The sequence below is a fragment of the Diceros bicornis genome, chromosome 10, assembly GCF_020826845.1.
Source record: "Diceros bicornis minor isolate mBicDic1 chromosome 10, mDicBic1.mat.cur, whole genome shotgun sequence".
In the NCBI taxonomy this organism is placed as follows: domain Eukaryota; kingdom Metazoa; phylum Chordata; class Mammalia; order Perissodactyla; family Rhinocerotidae; genus Diceros; species Diceros bicornis.
In genome coordinates this window covers 31,839,545-31,861,254 of record NC_080749.1, presented here as the reverse complement: position 1 = coordinate 31,861,254, position 21,710 = coordinate 31,839,545, and positions in this window count along the sequence as shown.

The following is a 21,710-nucleotide window of genomic DNA, read 5'->3' as shown; positions in this document are numbered from 1 at the left end:
AATGGATGAAAAGAGGGAATTACTCTAAATTTTCAGTGGCTCTTGATTGGTATGAGTGGAGATTAAAATAACTCAGGCAGCAACTTGCTCAGCACAGCTTCCTTGGGCTTATGCACACTAGCCCTGCAGAATCCTCTACATGTCTTCCACTTATAAGCCAGCCCTGTGGGGTCCTGTGCACCTCTCCCACCCATGCCAGCTCTGCGCCTTCTGTACCTCCTCCACCCTCTGCATTTTTCCACCTATGTCAGCTTTGCGGGACTGCCCCTTTCCAACAATGGCTAGCCATCAATTCAGGCACCATTCAGCTACTTGGAATGACTTTTTGGAAGGTAGATTGCCCGGAGTGGTGTATGATGATGAAAGTGCATTTTTTGTTTATTCTAAGTATTAACTGCTTCCCTCAGGTTGGCAACTTAAAAGTAAAATTTTCATGGCTTTCTTTCTGTTCTAAACTACAAAAAGACCTAGATCAGATAAACTAGGCACCAGTCAACACCATTTTGCTCCACACAAAGGCATTATGATGTCTCTAGATCCTTCTGTTTTGGAGCCCTAAGGGACAGGTGACCGGCATGTGGGTCCTTTTGCCCAGAGCTGGTTGCACCAATAGAATGAGAGTGGGTTCAGAATAGCAGAGCAGAAACATTATTCATTGATCAATGAGTGGAGGAGGCAGAGCTTGTGCTCTAAAACACCTTCTCCCCAAAGGGAAAGTGACAGGGTTCTTACATGATGCAAAAGAGGAGGGGTCTCCGCATCACTGCTGGGGGTGGGGGCATTTGGGGCACGCACAGATCTTCCCTTCTTGCACTTGGTGCCTTCTGCACACATTTCTTTTTGTGCATGGCACCCCATCGCCATCTTGGACTTTTCTGGTTTGGACTGGTTCCCCCGTTTGGCCATCTGGCATTGTTCTGCCTTGGTTCCTATAAGCAAGCACAACTTAAAAACAAAGCATTAGACATGGAAAATGTTTTAGGGACTTTCCTGGGTGACACTTCCAACCATTTTTTTGAAGTTAGATGACAAAGGGCCGAGCATATCAGTAGCAGCTCTGTACCGGGGAATCAGTCAACTTGCTCTATCTCAAATTATCTTCAAAACACAAAATATATTCTCAGTAAGGCTCTCTATTTCCCAGGGGCTTATTTCAATGATTCTACTTCAGGTCCTTTGTTTTCTCCATCTCCAAGGATTCCATCCTAGGCCGAGTAATTGGGGTATTTTGTTGGAGAGGATCTCCCTGGTCGGCCCAGGGCCATTTGTCCAACGAAAATGCTTTCAACAAGTTTATTGTCAAGGCAAACTGTGAGAAACATGAGATCTATCTACAAATTAATACTTATAGTCACATTAATTTATAGATATTAATCTCATAGAGTTATCACATTGCTCTCCTCGTTATGAAGAAAGTTATCACATTCTTCAGGTTAACTAAAAATCCCATTTTCTTTCATTGTTTCATTTATGACATGATTTTGAGACCCCTTCCTACCTGGTTTCTCTTCACCATTTGCAATGCAATTTGTCTAAATCCTCCCTAAGCCTCTCCGTAAGTCATATTTAGTTTTAAAGCCTTCTTTTTTTTTTTTTTTTTTTTTTTGTGAGAGAGATCAGCCCTGAGCTAACATCCATGCCAATCCTCCTCTTTTTGCTGAGGAAGACCGCCCTGAGCTAACATCTATTGCCAATCTTCCTCAGTTTTTTTCTCTTTTTCTCCCCAAAGCCCTGGGAGATAGCTGTGCATCATGGTTGTACATCCTTCTAGTTGCTGTATGTGGGACGCTGCCTCAGCATGGCCGGACAAGCGGTGCGTCAGTGCACCCCCCGGGATCCGAACCCGGGCCGCCAGTAGCGGAGCACACGCACTTAACCGCTAAGCCATGGGGCCAGCCCCAGTCATATTTAGTTTTACTTTTCTTTAGAAAGGAAACCCACCAACTAATGATATTATTTTAACTTCAACAAGAGATCTAATATTTCTAAACATTTTCATTTATTGTTGCCTAGAGAGCTTTTCTAAGATGCGTTTTTAAATAAATTCCTAGAAAATAAATTAGGCCCAGAAGTCCATCTGATCTGCTTAAGATCTGATTTTGATAGAACCTGAAATTCTTGCATAAGAAGAAAGGAAGATACAGACAGAAGAAGAAGATGAGAGAAATTTTGAGACCATTGACTTCCTGTCTGCTTGGCGCTAGTACATTAGCCCTTATCAAAGTTGGAAGAGCTGGTACAACACAGCCATTGTAGGTATTGGATCAATACCGGCAAACAGCCTGAAGGTCAGATAAAGTACTTAGGCAGGCAGTTTGCCAGGCTAAAGAGATGTCAAGAAAATCAATTAGACTCTAAAGAAAGAATAGCAAGCTAACTAAAAATCCCATCTTGAAAGGCTTTCTGTATTTCAAAGGTGTTTTATATACATCCACAATATCTTTATCTTGTTCATAAAATTACATTTGATAAGCAATTAAAACTATCCTTGGGTCACTTGAGGTCACCTCACAAAAGATTGTAACCACCTGCACTCTCCTAGATTAGAAATAGCTACAAACGATGGAGATTTAATCAGGTTCTTTTCAGGGTATAAGATTACATAACTTTCGATTAATTTTTCCTTTTTCTGTATTGATTACTTTGTATGCATTTGGAATGCCAAAGATGCCCTTGCTATTTGAGTGGTGAGTAGACAACGTGGACTTTGAGTACTCCAAGGATGCCAGCTAGTTTACTAAGTAAATTATATCCTTCTCAAGTCAAAAAATAGAAGGGGAAAAACAGGACTGATTGCTTTGGTAAATTTTTTCATCAGCAAGAAAAAGAAAGAAGCATAATGTTTACTGTGTGGAAGGCAGAAATATTCTTGCTATTTGTTTACCAGTAAAATCTTTTTGTTATATATATAGTCCCTTCTCTGTCCCAGGGAACTTGTGGCACATTTTGGTATAAATAACGTGATGATACTCTATTTATCCCATGTCTTATGATTTTCCTGGTATTGTTACATAAGACTACTGACAGATAATTTGTATTTGGAGTACATATTTCTTGGCTTCGGGGAAGTTTTTGTTCAGTCTGGGGGGGAGAAATAATATTTAGGCATTTCAGTGCCCTGCCAATGGAGATTTATTCATCACAGATAATTATCAAGGGCAAATTTGTGGAACGGTGCTAAGCACTGGGTGGAGATACCGTGATGAACTAGACAGATAGGCTCTCTGTTTTCATGGAGCTTCCGGTCTAGCGAGGGAAACAGGCAATACACAGCTCTCTAAAAATATGTATAATTAAAAAGTTTGGTAAGTATGACAAAGCCAAAAATAAGAGAAAAAGTGGAAAATGTAAGCTCAGTCACAAAGGCTGCAAAGAAGGGGGTGGTGACGAGCATTTCAGGGAAAGGGGACAGCCTGTACCAATGGTCTCAGGTGGAGGGACTGTGAGAGGCCAGATCGCGGAGGCCCTTGTAGGCCATTGCAACTTCTCACCAACAAGACTATAATTTCCTTTCTTCCTTTTATTCCAAACTTTATATTACTTATCTGTGGTTCCTAACAGGTTAATTGCAATAACAATAAATAGCAATATTTGTTATTTTGTATTTTAAAGAACTGTATTTAAGATTTGTATATTTGAAGGATTTTCCTGGGTCCCTGTCTCTATAGATCTTTAACTCCAGTAGGTGGACGTAGCTGACCTTGACTTTTAGGATAAGCCCTAGATTTTACTCCTGAGTACAATGCAAATCTAGGGCAAAGAACTTCCCTTACTCATGCAATGATTCTGCAGCTCGGCACTGAGTCAGCCTCACTACTCACTCAGGACGAACATAGCGGATCTCAGATTTCCAGGGCTTACCTGAACCAGGCAGCCTGACATCTTAGCTGCGGGCCCCGATACCCATTGCCTGCCCATCTGGATACCTGTCAGTTATCCCCTGCCTAGGTCTCCACCCCGAGTCCCAACTTACACCTTGGGCCCCTTTGACCTTGATTAATTGGACTCAAATCTAGTTTATCCTTTTGCCTTAGAACAATCGCCCTGTCTAGGTTCTGCTTTGCACACTTATGAACCTGTAGAATCTTACATGATGGCATATTCTAGAAGCTTCAGTCTCAGTTATAACAGCCTCAGTTACTAAGTTCTTTTCTTGCAAGGCTAAAAGGATCATTAAAAATAACTAAAAAGTTTCCCTTTATGTACAAGTGCAATCTAATTACTTATCCTGATCAGATAGTTTATTATTGACTTCAATAATACTAACATAGTGGTGAAAAACATGGGTTTTGTAGCTAGATGTCATGGCTACACCACTCACTTGCTGTGTGTAGACCTGGGCAAGTTATTTAACAACTCTGGGCCTCAGTTTCCTTATCTGTAGAGTGGGGAAATAGTAGAACCCATCTTCCTCACAGAGTTGTTGTGAGGATTAAATAAGTCAATACGTGTTACATACCTAGAATATTGCCTAGTACTTTATAAGCTCTTCATAAATGTTAGCTGGTAAGTGATGGAAATAGGGTTTAAATGTAGACCAAAGTCCAGAGCACATGCTTTATCACATATTTCCCCCCAACTTCTTAAGACAGGCGTCTGCAAACTACCGTCTTTGGATCAAATCCAGCCAAGGAGTTAAGAATAGTTTCTGTGTGTTTAAAGGGTTGTAAAAACAAACCAACCAACAAAGAAACAATGAAAAATATGTGACAGAGACCTTAGGTGACTCGCAAAGCCTAAAATATTTGTTGTGTCTTTATAGAAAACATTTGCTGACGCCTGGTTTAATGTCTCGCTCTGCATCTTACATGTTGTGTGATTTGGGGCAATATATTTAAACCTCTATTTTCTCATCTGCAAAAGGGAGATTATAATATCCATGTTACAAGGTTGTGTAAGGACTACAAACGACAGTGTACGGGAAAGCACCGAGCATAACGTTCTCCACGTGGTAGGTGCTCGCTAAATGTCAGATTCCTTCCTTCCTTTCCCTGGGAGAGTTATGTTGGCTTCTCCTAAGATATATTTAAGCTATTTTTAATATCATAAAATTTTCATCATGTCACTCTAGATAAGCAGCCTCCTGAGGGGCTTCTGAGTGATGACTTAAGAGAACCAGAATATGTGGAAGGGGCTGGTAACCTGAAGCAGTTGTAATTTGGCCATTTTGGGAGCCCAGGTGTGTCAGCTGACTCAGCTCTATAAATGAGCTGTGAGTAGGAGGTGGCCCTCCTGGGAAATGGTGAAAACAAAAACAAAGCATTATCTGCCATCAAGGTCAAGTGGACGTTTGGGCGAATTTAAAACAATATGTGACACAGCTCAGCTTCCCTATTCTTAATTGCTACAGGAGCCAAACTAAAGACGTCAAAGAGAGACAGGCCATTGTGAGAACAATTCCCCTAAGTGCCCTGGAGAGCGAAGAAGGTGACTGCATCATCAGTGTGAGATGCTTAGAGGCCAGAAGGAGAATATTTGAGGGCTAGTTGGAAAGTGCCTTCCTTTCAAGGCCCACAGGCCATGGCCTGTCCTTCAAGAGTGAGGGCAGCGTTTTGGCAGAAATGGAACATTATTTACGATCAGAGGGAGTGGACTGGGGAGCTACAGCCAGAATAAAGACTAGGGGCAATGTGTAGGGAGGCATGAGAATCTCATGAATTCTGGAAGAACAAGGAATCCAGGTCTGTCCTGGAATAGACGTTTAAGTCTATATGGTTTAGAATGTAGATCCTTACTCAAAACCTTTTCTAACCCACAAGTAACATTTTATACAGTCCATTGTAATCTCTCCAAAAATTAGCTATTTAAAATTTCAAGCCTTTGGGGGCTTTAAAGACTTTTTATTAAAGTATAATATGGATATAGAAAAGTAAGTCAATTAATTTTCACAAAATGCACACACTCAATTAACCAACATCTTGATTAAGAAAGAATATTATCAGCATCTTAGAAGCCCTCCTCATCCTGCTTCCCTGTTACTACCCTTCCTTAAGGGTAACAATTTTTTTTTTGTTCTTCACATATATATAATCATGCAGTGTGTGCTTTTTCGGGGTCTAACTTTCACTTGTCACTAAGTTTATGAGATCCATCTCTATTGTTGCATGTAGTTGTAGTTATTCATTCCTGTTGCTGTAAAGTATTCTATTGCGTGAATAAAACACAATTTATTCATTCTACTATAGTTGGACGTTTGGATAAGTTCCACTTTTGGACATGACAAATCACACTACTATAAACATACTGATGCATATCTCTGGGTGAACATATGTAGGCATTTCTGTTGCTGGGTCATAGGGTATGTGTAAGTTAAGCTTTAGTAAATACTGGTTTTTCTAACGTGGCTGCACCAATTTAAGTTCCATATTTAAATGGAATGTAGGTAGGTTTTTGGGGAGAGAGAGTAGATGTTTCTAGGAAACTATCAGAGTATGATCTATCAAGGAAATCCTGAGGGCTGGATGTGGTTGTGTTAGTAGCAATTGGATCATCCTCTGAGCCAAGGGAATTGAGAAAAATGGGCAGATGGAGAACAGATGCCCTGTCAGGTACAGTACTGGGACAAGCTGCTTCTGTTGGTGCATTCTCGCTCTGAGGACTTTTTTAGAGTGACCTATTGCAGGAATTAGCTTAAACATTGTTTTTATTGGATGAATGGTAGTGACAGGAGTTGAACATAGAATTTCAGATATCATCTACCAAACAATTCTATGTGCTAAGTTGATTTCCTGGATTGTTTCCTTTTCCATTTTGAATACATATTAAATATTAGCTACCTGCTTATGACAGGAAACTACTATCACTGAACCATCTAAATAGATACTCAAGCTACTTATGAAATTGTTGAGTGCTTTGAACTGTTATTAACTGTAGAGTATTTTCTGCAGAAGACAAGAATGCCCAAAGGCGGAAAAATATGATAACTTTTTTAAAACTGGAAGAAATATTGGCCCTGGAAGTTATATATGCATTATTATATCTTTGGACCCTGGAAACAGAACTAGCAAGTCATCAGGTAGTTGGCTTCCTGAATTCAGAGGGTCAGGAAATTATCAGAATAGTTTGAGATCAGTTTATGTCAAATCAGTTTATTGTTATGTTTTGACTGAATGCCATAAAAAAAGATGCAGTAGATATCTAGACTTCTGAAATTTTAGATTTCTTTCCCTGTAGCATTTCTGTTAATAACCCAGAAGCATAGAGAATGTTTGAAAAGCAGCATGGTCTCCTACACTAACTTTGGAGTCATAGAGACCTGGATTGGAAATCCAGTGCTGTTACTTATTAGCTAGAGGTGTGTGACCTTCGGGTATGTTACCTACCCTATTAAATGTTGAGTTTCTTCATCTATAAAGTTGGGATAACAGTACTTGTCCTCCAGGGTTGTTGTGAGGATTAAAGGAGCGAATGTATATATTTGTGCAAATTCTCAGCTTTTTCACCTCTCCCTCTTCTACTTCCTTCTCTTTGGAGGTCAGGTGGTACTGCAACATGCAGCCATGGCATCTAGACCCATAATTCCCCCTGTGCTCGCAGTCTCGCTTTGTTCTGTTGCCGTCTGCCCTTCCTATCATAGCACTTACCATAGAGGGTTGTAGTTTTCTATTGACTTATCTCCCTCTCTGATAGATTGTAATCTTTCAGGAAGCAGGAACCATGTTTGTCTTACTCCAACACCTAGCAGAGAGCCTTGCACATAATTGAAAAGAATTATTGAGCTTCCCCCTGACCTTTACGCTTTGATTATTTGAAAGTTAGAAAAGAAAGTCCTCATTTCGGTAGCATTACTGATACACGGAAGGCAGGACAGCAATTCAACAGCCCCTTGAAAACTAAGAAAAGTGGGCCAAGCTAAATAGGATGAGATTTGGGAAAAAAAAAACCAGGCTGACACAAGAAAGGGAGTAATTATGTAGGTACAAAGGAAGTAGAAACATGCCCGAATGTGAGTCAGCAGGCTGGTGCTGTTATTAAAAGTGTGAACATGATCCTACGATGTATTAATAGATGTATGACATGCAGAAGCCATGGAGTAATCTGTCTATTTTGACTTGGCATTTCCTGGGCACTTGTGGAAGAGTTGTGTATTTTTCGGTGCTCCAAATTTATTAGAAGTTGCAGAGAAATTGAGGAGGCTGGTGGACACAAAAATGGTCAAAGGCATCAAACATGCCTTCTATGGGGAAAGTTGAAACTTCTTGTGATATTGTACTCTGGAGGAGAAACTTAAGAATATTAAATAAATATAGAGTGTATTGGTTTTTCAGGATATTATGTAAATATATGAGGAATATAAGATAATGTCATTAACTCATAGAACTGGAAATATTTATGAAAGAAGATATGGTGCATCCTTCTTCCTGCAGGAAGCTGAATGCTTAACTCTTTTAAAATAGATAGTTTTCAGTCCTTCTCGGAAGGTTTTATAACCTCACTCAGTAGTCATCTAGAGTTTAATCACTCACAAAGTCAAGTGATTCTTTTTACTAAGTCCAGTCTCTTCTTCACTGATTTTGACAATATTCTCAGGTTTTGATCCGTCATTGATATGGAGAATTTGAGTGCCGTTTATGTTAACTTCTTAATATATCTGAAATCATTAGTCATCCCCTTGCTATGATTTTGGCATCTCTTCCTTAGCCTAAAATTCTCTAACTTTTCCTTCTGTTAAGTGCTTTTTGTAATTCTTCCCTGAACCTTCTCCCTCATATCCACTTTCCTTGAGAGCGAGCCTGATGACTTACACTGGACATCATCTGACGGCTTCTGACCTGCTGAAACAAACCAACAAATAAACAAACAAAAAAAAACCTCACATTCAACTTCAATTTTTTTCTCATTTTTTCCTTTAAAAACCAGTTTCCAACTATTTCTTTATTACATTGATTTTTACGGCTAGTTTTTTACTCCTTAAGAGACTATCATTTGTACATTTAATTTTTTTTCTGTTTTTGTAGGAATATTTTCCTTCCAGTAAAAGTAATTTTGAATCTTATTGCCCCCATCATAGTGCCGGCATATATTTTGTGAATAATGCATTGGCTCCTTGGTTGAGATGTCATTTAGACAACTTTCCAGGAAAAGCCCCAAGACTGATTCTTACGGAGCTTCCTGGAGGCAAGACTCCGGATGGGAAGAGAAGCAATGATAATTATTTCAGTATAGTCTTTCAAGTAGGTGTTCTTTCACCCAATAGTAATATCATAAATTAGAAGATGAATGGGATGGATTGAAAACTTTTATTATCATCATGTAAATCATCTTTTGTTTATTTCTTGTCTATTTGGGCTGTTAATTTAGGATCTGGCTCAGTCTGTTCCTCCCAAAGTTGTATAGGATACAGATTAATATAACAATTATTGCCAGTAGGATAGTGATTATTCTTAGTTTTTGTTTTATCTGCACATTTAAAAAACATAGATTTAGATTAGAGCTTTTTGACAATAACAATATTCAAGTTGATATTAGGCCATTGTAAAGAATTTTTTAAAATTTCCTGGAGATTTAAAAAATCATTTACCATCAATTCATGTAACAAATGTTTATTGTTTACTATATACGCTAGGTGCTTGGGACAGAAGTGAACAAAAGTGAATAATAAGTGCAGAGTGCACAAGTTTTAAACTAATGAAGGGGAAAACTGTGGAAAAGAAATTTAAACAAAAACTCTAATAATATCAATTAATAAGAATAATAATAATTAAAGCAAGAGTAACTGAGGCATAGAAGAAGGACAGCTAACTATGTGAGAATAGAGGAGTTTTCACAGAGGAGGTGATGTTTAAGCTAATGTTTGCAACATACATAGAGGGAGACAGACAGTCAGGGAAAGTGTATTTCATGCAGAATGAACAAAAAGAGCACAAGTGTGGAGAAACAAGACTGTATAGCATTTAGGGGGCTGCCAGAAGTTCATTGTGACTGGAATTAAGTTAGCCTGGTTTGGAAAACTAGGCAGGGGCTGGATCATAAAGCAAGAGACTTGCATGCCATGCTTAGGAGCTAGGACTTAATCCTGTAGGTCAGTAAGGAAGCCCCTACAAGAGTTCCAGGTCCTTGTTACCTTTCATGTGGACTGAAATAACAGCAGTGAGGCTAGAGCAAAGGGCATTTATTAGTGGGCTATCATGGAAGTAAAGTTAACAGCCCTAAGTGATATGTGGATGAGAGGGAAAGGAACCTGTCCAGGGAACAATGTTGATAGCTTGGGAGATTACATAACAGTTTTGCCATTTATCAAGAGAGGGGACGTAGTAGAATTCAGTTAGAGGAGAAAGATAGTGAGATTAGTTTTAAAAGACTGGATTATAGATGCCCATAAGAACACTGAGGTAGAGCTCTCTAGTGGAAAATACAGGTACATTTAAAGTCTGTAATAGATGGTTCTCTGCCATGGAATATTTCTTCAACACAGATGCACACTCAAGGGCAATGACTATTGTAAATAATAGATAAATCAGGGTTTTAATGCTGAAATATTCCTAAAGAGGAGCATGACCTTAGAAAACAGTTGTTTCATAAAAATAGGCCTTGTATAGAGGACTTCCTCAGATGTTTCTTCAAACTGGACTTTATAGGAGCCTATGGATATCTTCTAGCAACACAGCACTGCAAGAAATGTATTCCACACGTGTCACGTTGGCTCTGCTCTCTTTCCTCACATTTTTCTGTCTAAGCTTTCACACTGGGCTGTGTTGACTATACCATGCTCTTTGGATGCTTATATTTTTATTCTTGTTAATTAAAGGGAGAAGAAATAGCTACAGGTCTTTTGAAATCATAAGAAATTCAGAAATTTCTTGAGTTTGTTTGGAAAGCCAAAAATTTGCAATCAGACACACACACTGTGAGTGGAGTCAAGGACTCTGTTTTTCAAGCAAATCTACAACTTGTCTTTCCCAAGTCTGTTTTTTTTCTTTTTTTAAAAAATCTTTTACCTACTGCACCAGGTTGTTGTAAGGATCAAAGAAAATAATGCTTGTGAAAGTTCTTTTTCAAACTATAAAGGACTATATAAATGTCAGAAGATAAAGAAACATAGAAAACTATTCATTTCCAATTCCAATACAGAAATGTACCTGCTTGTAATTTTCTTCATGCTAAGGATATTTAGTCATAAGTGGGGCTGAGGGAAGACTTTTGATCGTGCATAATTTCTCAGGCATGCACTGCTTAAAGATACATTTATCTTTCTCTGACCTAATCCCTCTGCGTATTTCAACTCAATTGAAGTTTCTCACAGGCTTGTACTGTTTTCACTAAATTTTTACCATAATACTCTTTACGCACATCCCTACAGACTGTAATAATGTATCAGATAATTCTGGGACAAAGAAGCCCTGGGAATCTGCTTCGAGGAGAATTGTTTTCTATGAATACGCTCTAATGCCATGTCTCCAAGTATATTTAACTTAGTATTTATTTACTTTCACGGTTTATTTTGAGTGGCTCTCTATCAAATTGTCTTGTGAAATCCCAGAACTCTAGGACCGTTTCTGTACATATCACGTTATCTCCAGCTGATATTTGTGAAGAAGCTGCCAAGCGGCCATGAGCAGGTGTTTGCAGGCTCCCTCGTGAGAGTTCCCGGCCAGATGGGGTCAGAAAAGCTTACTCAGGAGCCACTAAAGCCTAGGAGTTTGGCTGCCTACCCAGAAGGGACGGTGGCATGACCTGGCCGAGTTTTAGACCTGGTAACCTTGGGAGGTAAACAGAGTGAGACTCATAGTTCCTAATAAATAGGTGTCAAAGTGGTTATACCCGTAGATCCAGTTTAAAAGGTCAGGACAGATTTTAAATATTCTAAAATTAATTGACGATGACAAACAACTCTTTTTTAGCTTACAACTGTGACTGTCCTTACACCTCAAGCTTATATTTCTTCTTGATTAGATGATGAATGCAGATGCCATCTGCACTTGAACTTGACCCCAACCATCAAAGGAAAGGAAATATTCATGCTGGTCTAGAGAAGAAATCTTACATTTGATTTAATCCTAAATCAAAATAATTACTGTAATAAAGCAAAGAAATGTACAGGCTTTGAATTTCCACGAGAAAATAAGCATTTGAATAAAAATTCCGTTGGACTTTACTTAGATTTTGTAGGAAAAAAGAGAAATATACTGAATATTACATGGAAAAATGATATATGCTTTTCCATGCATTTGTAGTGACCAGAAAAAGACACATAATGTGTTCATATAGTCATATGAGTGAGAATTACATTAATTCATTTAAAAATTTTTAAACTCAGCAAGTTAGTTTTATGACTCCATTTCTCTGAGTCAGAGGGACTCAACCCAACAAATGCAAGAATTTGAAAATTAATTTAGCTTATAAAATTACATCTTAACAAAATAGAAATAGCTCAGAGGGAAAAAATAATCAGTGATGGAAGCATCCTTCAGTATGTTTAGCTTATCAAAATGTTCCTAAATGACTCAAAATGTGGTTCTTACATACGATAAATATTTTCTATATTGCAACTATATGTTGACAAGTGAACAACATGTACTGTTAGTGAAGAGGCTGTAAGTGTCAAATACCAATTATCATGAGTATGATTTGAACTCGTCAGAACTAACATCTTGAAATCATGAAGAGGGTTTGCAGAAGGATGGGATCAGAGTATGTTACAAGTTCTTTTTTATTTGGTTATTATTAAACTATTGAGAATATACAAGGAATGTAAATGATAAAAGCCAGTGCTGTGATGTAACTGACTATACCCTTATGAAGGAGCATTCTGTGGAATACCACACTCTACCTGGCTCATCTGTTCTTCCTCCACACTCGTCTTGGGGATTTTTGCATGGCTTTTTCTAGATTTCTTGCATGTCTTAACTTAAAGAGAAATGTTGTAATATATTATCAGGTAAGAGGATTCTGATTGCCTTTTCTTTTACCCACATGAAACTGGTGTAACTTTAGGAAATCTTTGAGGAGCTAGGTACTCACCAGGACGGAGGATAGGCTTGAGATGTCTTTCCAAGTCTAAAGTAATTTGATTAGGCTTTCCTTAGTCTTTACCCAGAAGAGAATTACCTATTTTGTAAGGCTCTCTCCCTTCCAATCAATCGCCTAACTTGTGCGATCTTTCTAAAATTTAGATCCCGTCATTTTGCTCTCCAACTGAAAAGTCTTTGACTCATGGCCTCCTCCATAAAATCTTTTTGGAAAACTCCTCTGCACTGTAGAGTCCTCACTCCTTCATCGTGCTGCCCCTTAGATGGCTGCTATGACACTTGTAATGCTTTGTGACAGTTGTTTGTCTGCACATTTGTATATCCTATGTTCCATTGTACATTTCCTGAACACAGGAACTGGATGTCATTTCTACATCCCCAGCACTTACCACAGAGTCTGGCCTAGAGTAGGTTCTTAACAAATATTTCCTGATTGCATAAAACAACATCGCTTTCCCTGCATTCCAGACCCCTCAAAATCTGGCTCACTCTATTTTCCCAGTCCCGTCTCCTTCCCCTTGTTCTCGCTCAGCTCCCAGCTGGCAGCCACCCAGGATCATTTGCTGTTCCTTGAATATGTTGAGCACTTCGGAGCATTCAAGTTCTTGCCCTTTGCCCATGCTGGTCTCCATGTCTCTTCTTGTAGACATCTCATTGATCTATTTCAGCCTAATTCAAATACTTACGTGTATGTCCAAATGTCTGGATGTGTGAGAAAACTCTGACCCTTCCCTAACCCTAGCTAGAATTAATTTTGTCTCCCGTGTGCTATCCTGTAATTTGTTTAATCACAGTTGGCTTGCATTACAGCTGCCTGTGCATATCTTGATTTCCCCTACTGCCTACTGAGTTCCTTGAAGACAGGAACTGTGTTGATATGCCCATTCATTTAAAATATGCATTTCCTCTTTGCCAGGCATTGTGTCACGTTCTGTGTACAATGTGGTGATTATAATAAACAAAATTCCAGTCCTCAAAGAGCTCATGTTCTAGTCAGAGAAGAAAAACAAAAATATAAACAAATAACACAGCACATATCTGATGATATCTACTCTGATAAGAAACAAAGCAAGAGAAATGGGAAACATATTGATCACAAAAAGTCTCTCTGAGGAGGTGACCTTTGGGTAGAAATCTGAAGGAAGTGAGGAGCATCTTGGTGGAGGAGCATTCTACACGGAGGGACTAGCAAATCCAAGGTCCCCTATGTGGGAGTGTGCTTGCAGCATTTGAGGAAGAAGAAGGAGGCCAGGATGGCTGGGGTAAAGCCAGCTGGTAAAAAGTAGGAATGGAAGGCAGAGCCCTAGGAGGATCGTAGGTTAATCAAGGCCTTATATGCCCTGGCACCACGCACTTGGGATTTTACTCCTAATGACGTGGGGAGCCGTTGATGGGTTGTAGACAGAGGAATGACATGGTGAGACTTCTGTCTTAAAGGTGTCATCCTGGTTGCTGTGTCTATAGAATTGTCTATAGGGAGGCAAGTGTGAAATTGGTGAGATTGGTTAGGAGGCTAGTCAACTGTTCAAGCAAGACATATTGGTGGCTTGGCCCAAGGTGGTGGCAGTGGAAGCATTGAGAGGTGGTTGGATTTTGGACATAACACAAAAAAGTGCTGACACTTTTGCTGAAGGATTTATTGATAAAAGAAAGGAATGCAAGAATGACTGCAAGGATTTTGGTCTGAGTAAGTGGCAGGATAGAGATGCCAATTATAGAAATAAGGAAGACTGCATGATAGGTAGGTTGGGAAGGGAAAATCAAACAATCAGTTTTGGATATGATAAGGTTAAGTTGCCTATTGGATATTTAAGTGGAGATGTCAAGTAGGTAGGTTTGAAGTTAAGAGCTCAGGGCTAGACATAAAATTAAAAATTTTTTTTCCTGTGAATAGATAACATTTAAAACTCCGGGACTGGATAAAGCATCTATTTAAATATAGATTGTGAAGAGATTTTAAGGACTGAGTCCTCCAGTGCTTAGAGATTAAAAAAAAAGATGAGAGGAACCCACTAAGGAGACTGAGATGGAGCACATAGCGAGGGGTAGCTGCTGGTAGGGACTGGCTGATTGATTGTTTTTTTTCCAGTGTAGGGGCAATTGCTCTCATTCTGCTTAGGATGGTTCTTATGACTAAGAAGCAGTAGAAGAGAATGGAGTGCTTCTACCATTTGATCCTAATGACAGAGTTTTACAGGTAGATGTCAACCTGGAAATGCGATTCCATCCCTGCCAGATGTGCTTTCCTTAGATTCCCTCTCCATCCTTAAGGCAAGGGAGTAATCCTGCTCCTTTCCCTTTCTGTATACCTCTACTTAGAGGGGCAGTTGTATGGCTTATCACATTTACCAGTTTGCTCTTGATGTTTATTTTAATTGATTTCACCTGTCTTGGGAATGTGTCATGATTTGGCCAGGGGTCAATTTTATGATGCCATGATTTGTTCCAGGGCTACCTCAGGACACTGAGGTCTTTTCAGTGCAGAAACTTCACTGTATTACTTCCATCATATTACCTAAGTCATGGCAACATCTTTAACAAATCCTTCGCTCACTCCAGGTTTCCACATTGGGGCGTGTTACTGTCAAGTATTCCAAACTGCAAATGTTTCTGAGGATGTAAATGAAGACTGACTCACCGTGAACCTGTGAACTCACCCTAGTCACTAGAGCAGATGGAATGTGAACAAAGGTCAAAATAGATGCATCTCAGTAGTACGTCTGCTGACATTATACTAGGTACTTAACTGCCTCCATTCCCTTCCCACAACAAACTATGAAACCTACTCATGGTAGTTTAAAGCAGCCTCTCACTCCATCCCAATGGCATTTCTTAGCTTCAAAGTGGAGGCTGCCATCTTGCTACAATAATGGTCAATTGAAACTGGCAACATGAAAGCCTGATAGACCAAAATGCAATCTCATTTCCTAGAAAACTATCAACTTATTGCTTTAATAAAGAGTGACAGAAAATTTTTTAAAAATTGGCTACTCTACATGTAAAATTTGGTGCCTTTAGAGCACATTTTATGATTTCTATAATGTATTGTCTTCTTGAGTATGTATTATTCACTATAATAAACTTTATTTACCTATCCTTAGCACTTATCTAAAGGTAAGTGGTAGAGGAAAATAAGTCATATTAAAAAATTTGTTGCCAATAATCCATAAAGTATTCAATCCATGGGTGTATATAATCACACAGAATTCACTTTTAGCAGCTAATAATAAAAAGGGAGAAGACCCCATGATCTATCTATAATCTATCTATCCATCTATCCACACACATATGTATATGCATCCAGCCTACATATATATGTATGTGTCATTGTATACTTACATACATATGCGTATTATATATATATCCAGCCCACAGTAGGCCTTCCCAGGTAACTCTGTTGTGGGAGTCATTAGAGATGGGTTAAGAATATATTTTGCAAACCTCATGCTGGAAATATCATAAATGACCTTTAAAAAATGGTTGCCTCCAGTCTAGGACTTAGAAGAGTCAATGGGCAATTTAAAGTTAAAAATAAAGTATATTTTTTACAACTTGTTCCTGGTGGCAAGTTTTTCTTACTTTTTGCTATGTGAAATTCCATTGGAATCTGTTAGACACAATGGGAATAGCATTTTTTAGTGATAATAGATCAAACTAGAATCAAAATAATTGGGAAAATTTTAAGTATTAACAACGATAAATACATAGCACATTTAATTAACATCGTTTATTCATCATTAAAACATGTAAGGCAGAAAGTTTTATACTTTCACTGCAGAAAAACAAATGGATGCTTAGCAAGAGTAAATGATGTAGCACAGAGTCATTAAAAATATTCAGTAGAGCTGAGGCTGGAACGCAGATCTGACTCCAAGGCTGTATTTTTCCCTCTACATTATCCTATGATTCAATGAATAGACAAAGATTGTTTTCCGTGTATTTATTACAGAAAAATATAAAGAAAAAAAAAAGGTTGAAATGTAGGTGCATGCTCTAATGGATCTGTTTTTTCTTTGTTTTAGAAGCCGAACTAAAAAGACCTCTAAAAGAGAGCACAATGTTATATCTCGGAAACACTATTTTATAACTCTGAAAAAGGAATATATGTGAAAAGGAGCAAAATATGGGACTAGTATAAGCTTATTTCATTGAGCTGTCTAATTCTGTGAGGAGATACAATTTTATTGTTCATAAGGTCTGTGAGGGAATATATATCCCAATACAATTTATGATGTTACATATCAGAGTTTCAAAGTTCAAATAAAAATTAAGGCAGAAATGAAGAAAAAAAAGAGAAAAGAAAAAAACAATAGTCTGGAGACTGTGGCAGAAATGTTACTTAAAGAGGCAACATATATCCACCAAGTGGCTTTTAGTATTGAAGTACGCCCTGAAGTTGGCTCCAATGGAACGATGAAATAGTCAGTGAGTTAACTTCCAGTGAAGTTACAGTCAGCCATAAATTTGTCTTGGAAATGATGCAGTGAAAATGTTCTCAAATATTTATTTTAGCAGAGGAATTTTAGATGAAGAAGATCCTGAAAGGAGAAATTGGGCAGCTGCAGACTTTAAAGAAGTCACGGAACAGAAAAAGGAAATGGGCCTTATAAAAACTTGCATTATGAAGTATGAATGGGTGCGTGTGTTTGTGTGTGTGTTGGTAGTGGTGGTAGTGATGGTGAGAATCTGTTGGACCACACTGGGACCTGTTTCTAGGCCATATTCTTCGGGATGGACCCTCTGAATCTTCAGTCCACCCCTCTTGCTGCCAGCCGCCATCCTCTCTTTTCTTCTCCATTCCTCATTGGCGAGTGTAATATTTTGGTGTACAGCACAGTTTTTACAAAGTCAAATTCTCCTTTACATACTTATATCAAGTATCTGATAAGAATTGTTCAACCTGAGCACATTTCTTTCATTAAAAATAATAAGTATTAAGATTATTTTTGCATGAATATGAGATGTTTCATGCTGAAAAGAGATTATTCCTGCTCAATAAGCATTATTGTTAATAATAATGTGCCAGCTGAAGGACAAAGCAGAAATTTTGTAAGGTAGGAACTGTTCTATTTCTATATCTCTTTTTAAAAATAATGTTTATTATTTCTGATTAAAATATCAAAAAGGATGAAGACTAGAGTGAAAAATTGCCTATGATTCCAGCTTCCAGAGATAACCACCATTAATACTTACGTGTATGATTTTTGTATATGTGTGAGTATGTGTATATATTAACTGGGTCCATACTATACATACAGTTTTGTATCCTGCTTTCTTAAATTAGCAACGCATGGTGTTTTCCAGGCGTTCAATATTGTTTGAAAACATTATTAATTTGTTTTATATTTATTGCATATATATTTATTGCTTAAATATATCTCTACCTAGATATATACATTTATCTATTGTTTGTTTTATACTATAAATAAAACTATGATAATAGTCCTTGTGCACAAATCTTAGTCCAGCAAAAACAGTGTATATTTTTGTCTGTTTTCTGAATCTCATGGAAATGGTTCTAGTCCCTTATTTTCTTCAACTTATTCTGTAGAATACAAATACATTGGTGAATACATGTACCACTAATTAAGAGATTACTGATGTCAAATAAATTTGTGAAATATCAAGTTCAATATAGGTATAGAGATTTGTTTTCGGTAGGACTTCTCAGTCCTTAAAATGCAAATGTGCACTTTGAATTACTAAGAGATCAGGTATGCAATAAATCATTTTTCCAAAGATCACAGAGCCATTGTTTTGTGGGATTTTGGTTTAGGAAGCATTAAATATGGTGTTGTCTTTTGCTTCAAAATGGATATTCTGTATCATGGTAATTGAGAGTTGTTCTAGTTATATTAGTTGGGGTAACACAAAGCTATCTTGCAATAACAAGTACACTCTGAAATCTTTGTGGTTTAACACAACAAAGGTTTATCCCTTGCTCACGTCATACTACGTGATAGGTCAGGCTCCTTTGTGTTTCTTTTCCAAATAGTGTGTCCCGGGGACCCATGGTACTTCCAAATTCTAACTCTACGAGCTCTGAGGTTTTCGCTTTCAGCCACTTAAATGAGATTGAATGTGGAGAGGACACAACTGTTCTTAACTTCTTTCTTCCATTTCAACTGGTGAGAATTAGTCACACACCTAGACCACTTAGATTCGTGGGAACTGGGAAAGGTTAAGAAGCATATAAATATTTGATGCATAATAACAGTCTCTGCCATACTGTTGATTTTTTTTAAGTAAGTAATGGATGTTGGATTTTGTTGAATGCTGTATTAGTCAAGGTTCTCCAGAGAAACAGAACCAGTAGGATATATATAGATACATAAAAGAGAAGATTTATTATAGGAATTGGCTCACACGATTATAGAGGCCAAGAAGTCCCACAATCTGCTGTCTGCAGGTTGTAGAACCAGGAAAGCTGGCGGTATAATTCAGTCTGACTCCGAAGGTCAGACCTCCGAAGGTCTGAGAACCTGGGGGCCATTGGTTTAAGTCCTGGAGTCCTGAAGGCACGAGAACCGAGAGCTCCATTGTTCAAAGATAGGAGAAGATGGATGTCCCAGCTCAAGAAGAGAGAGGGAATTCGCCCTTCCTTTGTCTTTTTGTTCCTTTTGGCCCTCACCAGATTGGATGATTCCCACCCACATTTTACACTGTCTATTGAATCAAATGCTAATCTCTTCCAGAAATACCCTCACAGACACACCTAGAAATAATGTTTTACCAGCTATCTGGCCACCTCTTAGTCCAGTGAAGTTAACACATAAAATTAACCATCACAAATGTCTGTTTGGAAACTATTAGTATGATAATTTTTTTAGCCTATTTAATGTTATGATCTTGCTTAATAAATGTTCTAACATCAAACTCTTTATAGTCATCAAATAAATCCTATGCTAAGGAGAGAAAATATTATTTTAACATTCTTTTGAATTAGATTTGAGTATTTTTACCTAGAGTTTTGCATCTATATTCATGAACAAGATTGGTTTATAATTCTCCTATTCAACGCTGGCTTTTATCAGGGTTTTATTATAGAAAGTTTTACATATATGTATTTTTTAATTTAACTTTTTATTTTGAAGTAATTGTACATTCATATGCAGTGAATCCCATGTACTGGTTACCCAGTTTCCCTAACGTTAACATTTTGCAAAACTATACTACAATATAAATGCCAGCATATTGGCATTGATAGAGTCAAAATAAAATACATTTCTGTCACCACCAGGATCCCTCATGTCGCACTTTTATAACCACATCCACCTTCTTTCTGCTCTTACTCCCCCATTAACCATGGGCAACAACTAATCTGTTCTCCATTTCTATAATGTTGTCATTTCAAGAATGTTATATAAATGGAATCATACAATATATAAATTTTTAGGATTGTCTTTTCACTCAGCATAATTCTCTGGAGATTTATACAGGTTATCACATTTATCAATAATTTGTTCCTTTTTATTACTTAGTAGCAGTCAATGGTATGGATATACCACAGTTTGTTTAACTATACATCCATTGAAAAGACATCTGGGTTGGTTCCAGTTTTTGGCTATTACCAATAAGCTGCTATGAACATTTGTATATAGGTTTTGTATGAACCTAAATTTTCATTTCTCTGGGATAAATGCCCAACACTGCAATTGCTAGGTGGTATGATAGTTGTATGTTTAGTTTTTAAAAGAAACTGCCAAACTGTTTTCCAGAGTGACGGTATCATTTTCTGTTCCTACCAGTAATGTACAAGTGATCCAGTTTTTCATCATTCTTGCCAGTATTCAGTGCTAATCATTTTTTTCTATGTGAGCCATTTTGATTGGCATGTAGTAATATCTTATTGTTTTAATTTGCATTTCCCCTAGTAGCTAACTGCATAAAAACGTCATTTTATATGTTTATGTGCCGTCTATGTATCCTCTTCAGTGATCTGTGCATGCATTTGTGCCTATTTCCTAGCTATATTGTTTGTTTTTTTCATTCTCTTAACAGAGGAGTCTTTCTCAGAGCAAAAGTTTTTAATTTTGATGAAGTTCCATTTATTAAGTTTTCCTTTTTTGGATTACGCTTTGGTGTCAAGTCTAAGAACTCTTTGCCGAGACCTGAATCCCAAAGATTTTCTCCTGTAATTTTTTCCCAAAAGTTTTATAAGTTACAACTTACGTTTAGGTCTATGATCCATTTTGGGTTAATTTTTATGTCAAGTTTGAGGTTTAGGTCAAAGATTTTTGTTTTTTCTCTTTTGCCTATTGGTGTCCAATTGCTCCAGCATCTTTTATTAAAAAGACCATCTTTCCTCCATTGGAGTGCTTTTGCTCCTTTGTCAAAAATCAGTTGCACATATTTGTGTTGATCCCTTTCTGGCTGCTCTGTTCTATTCTACTGATCTTTGTGTCTATTGCTCCCCCAGCACCACACAGACTCGATTGCTGTAGCTATATAAAAAGTTTTGAAATTGGATGGGCTCATTCCTCACTTTATTCTTCTTTCTCAAAATTCTTTTAGTAGCTATTCCAGTTCCTTTGTCTTTCCATATACATTTTTAAATACTCTTGTCTATATCTACAAACAATCTTGCTGGGATTGTGATAAAAATTGCATGATACTTGTTATCAATTTGGGGAAAGTTAATATCTTTACTATGTAAAATATTCTAATCCATAAACACAGTATATCTCTCTATTTCTTTAGATCTTCTATAATTTCTTTCATCAGCATTGTGTAGTTTGTAGC